Source organism: Cavia porcellus, unplaced genomic scaffold (assembly GCF_034190915.1).
Source record: "Cavia porcellus strain 051 isolate PalLab524CR breed Dunkin Hartley unplaced genomic scaffold, mCavPor4.1 scaffold_15, whole genome shotgun sequence".
In the NCBI taxonomy this organism is placed as follows: domain Eukaryota; kingdom Metazoa; phylum Chordata; class Mammalia; order Rodentia; family Caviidae; genus Cavia; species Cavia porcellus.
The window spans coordinates 51,100,993-51,104,909 of record NW_026947498.1 but is presented as its reverse complement, the minus strand read 5'-3'; positions in this window follow the sequence as shown (position 1 = coordinate 51,104,909).

Here is a 3,917-nt window from a genome sequence, read left to right as displayed (position 1 = left end):
TCTGAATGGGACAGTACTTTTAATTGAATCTTTAGCTCAGGTTTCTAGTTCTTTAGTCCTGGAATTTAGCCCATAAAGATCTTTCCCTGAGGGCTTCTGCTTTAACTGATGGGGGAGGAGAGAGTTTCTTCTATAAACCATCTTTTACTCTGGGCAGCTCTGCTGGGGCAATTTGCCCATTCCTTTAGTCTACAGAGCAGAAAGCTTGGGTGGCTGCCACAAAGAGTTTCTTCCAAAGTGCCGTTTCCCAGAGGGAGCTGAGCCTGGGAATGGAGCAAGAGCAGAATTCCCTTTAGTGCCTAAGTTGTGAACTTTTTTCTTCTTTTTTTCGTAGAAGAAACACTGCCAACCTGCCACCTTGTTTCTTTCTTCTATTCTCATTCTAAAACAATTCCAAATATACCAGAAGATCCCATTCCTTGGCAAAGAAAAATACAGAGACCTTTCACAGTTGCACCAGGGGAAAGGTAATGTTGGTGTGATGATTGTCACTCTCACTGTGAAATAACCATTTCCTCTTTAAAATGCTTCCTAGGGTAGGTTTTCAACTCTAGGTGTAAGTAGGAGTGGAAGCAACTGAGCATGGGCCTGTGTCCCTGATTCACCATGCTAGTACATTTATTTTCTTTGCCTTTTCATTTCGTGCATACTTAGGTAAGCTGAAATTCCCTGCAATGAGTGTAATCATCATGTACTGTAAACATGCACTGCTACAAAAATTTAAAATTATATAAAAAGTTATATAAAAATGTACACATAATTATTCTATATTAATATCATAAAATTATCAAATGTTATACCAATATAACTTTAATGTAATTATTAATCAACATTTATTTCTATATTTCATTTAATCTATATTGTAGTTTATGATATATTTATTATTCATTTTGCACAAATTTGATTCATGTATTAATTAAACAAGAAAGCAGTATATACATATTTAAAGCCATATTTCGGTTGTTAAAAATCATTTCATCCTGGTACTTGTGTTATTTTTTTCTTGATTCTTTTGTTGCATATAACAGAACTTATACAAACAGAATAATATCAAAGCTGAAAATATACTATCAAAATACTGTTCTTTTTGTGTTTTCTTTTGTTTCCTTACAGCACTATTTTAGTACTTGAAAAAGCTTCATGCTTATTCTTTTTACTGTATAAGAGGAAAGAGCGTAGTGAATCTGTGACTCCCTTTGCCTTGTTTACGTGATACTATGTAACCATTCCTTTCTTTTCATTGAAATTTTTCATGGTTTCTAGAAATACTTATTAAATGTTATTTGCTTCCGAAGTAGCCAGTAGCCCACAATTTCCAAACATAGTCTCTCTCTCTGTCTCTGTGTGCATGTGTACAGACACGCATGAAAGAAAAAGAGGAGCAAAAATTCTTTGAGTAATCTCCACAATCAGAATCAGCTAACTATATAGTACATGTTAGTAATATAAGAAAACTTAGTCCAACAACTTGAAAGGGCATTTGATCTTCCATTATTTGGAACATGGTTTTGTAACATACAGGCTGCGATCTAAGAAATCTCAATAAATAATCTGTGAAATGTGCTTTTTCCATTTATACTTCTAAACTTTTAGCAATATTTCTCTCATATAAACATGGGTAGGTTATACAGTCAAGAAATATTCATTAAATTTATAAAGTGTTTCAGATATCATGATAGAATTAAGGCATGTGAAAGTCACTGAATTAAATTCTAAATTCACCGCCTAATGGGAAAACATACTTAAAAATTAATTTTAATATGGATATAAAACTATAGAAGTATTGTAGAAACATTAGAAGCTGAGAGAAGTCATAGCATTTGCCAAGAATTTAGAAAATTTTAGCATTGTGTTTAATAACAATCAAAACCTTGAGAGACCTTTGTAAAGACACAACACAGCAAGTTTTGTCATTATGGAATTTTCAAGGAATGGAGGAACCTGCCTTGATTCCTGGAGCAGATGTATATAGTCTGACACAGGGAACAGACAGAGGAAGATCTTCCTAATAAAAAATAGTTTCCCACTGATCTGGGAGAGACCATTATTAGCTTTTTGCTTATAGGGCAATATATGGACATAAAATCAGCTGTGACCTTAAGAAAGAAATGACCTTGTAGTACTGGAAATGCTCTTGGTAGAGATCCATAGCAACAATAGCTACGATGTCAGTTCTTCTTAATCAGTGAGCCACTCTCACTCCAAAGACTGGATATACTCTTACTGATTATATCAGTAATTTGAAAAAGAAATACACTGACACTTGAGGATTCTCTTGATTACCTTTCCCTTATTGCTGAGACAAAATACCCGACTCCTACAGTGAACAAAGGAAAGACTTTTTATTAGCTCACAGTTTATAGAGGTTTAAGTCCATATCAGCTGACTTCAAGGCAGAGTGGCATGGCAGAGGGGCAACAGTTCATGGTGCTGACAGAAGACTGCAGAAGCAAAGAGAGTAAAGGGCACAAAAGTTGACTTTACCTTCTATTGGAAACAGGCTACCCACCCCAAGGTAGATGTAGCACTTATATGCATAATTCTAGCACTGGACCATGAATGAATCACAAACTCTAGAAGCCTGCTCACATGACTGAATGAAGCATTGGGGAGATCTCTAGACACAAGCCATAACAAGAATTGAGTGCAGTGAGAAACAACAGTGAACCTAGTGGTATGAACCCTATAGTCACCTGGAACAGTATAACATGATCTAGACTTCCACCAACATTATTTCTCCTAGAGATTACTCGATAAGCAATCTGAAAGCAAAAAGGGAATACATGGTGAACTAACAAGGTAAATTTATCTATTCTGAAATACATAAGAGAACAACAGAGAGGGAGGGAGGGAGAGAGAGAGAGAAAGAGAGAGATAATACAGATGAGAAAAATATACAAGATAAAATAAAAGTAATATAAGACATTTTATTTAGCACAATACTATTTTTAGTGAAAAACATCAAGCAGTAGAAAAACTTAATGAGAAATAAAATTGAATAATGATTTTAAAATTTATCTGAGTATAAGGAACACATTGGCTGAGTTGAATAGCAGTCATTATATAGCAAACAGAGAACTAGAAGATGAGAGAAAAATATAGGAGAAGGAAATCACAAGGGAATATACAAGATGGAAACATTGATGTAAACTGATAAGAATCCAGAAGAACTAAAAAGAAAAATCAAAAGAATATATTTAGAGGAAATAATAATCAAAGATGTTTTTCAGAAATAAAGATAATTTCTAGCTTACGAGGATATAAAGTATACTACAAAGGACATATAACAATGTATCTCATGCATGACACAACTTAGCCACGATTAGGTGTCACAAAATCGAAGAAATGTTTTAAAAGACCATATACATAAATATGTAGATTTTGTTCAAAAGAAGAACAATATAAATATTAGTTTTATAATTTAGTTTATTAGTATTGGTGAGTATAAAAAAGAAACGTATAATATATTTCAAATTAACACAAAGTGAAATATTTATTTCCAAGTACATTAGCTTATTAAACCTGAAAGATAAAAAAAAGTTCCAAACACATCAGTTTTCTAGGAGTATGCTATGCACAAATATTTTTAGATAGATTCAGGGATGATATACACCAAAACAAAAAGCAAAACAAAATAAAAAACTGATGAAATCAGAATCAGTGAAACATGATAAACTAGAATAATTTGGAGAGACTTTTGTGAAAAGACCAATTACTTAAAAATTTTTATAATGTTTTCTTTAAGTTCATAATTAATCTTACATTTCTGATTTTATGTAGGCAAGCATATACACATAGATGCAAATATACATAACAAATTATACACTCTAAGAATAGATATTGTATAAGACAGTATTGTAAAAACGATCAATACATTAGCGACTAATTTTATTGACAGTTCTGGATTATCCAAGGTC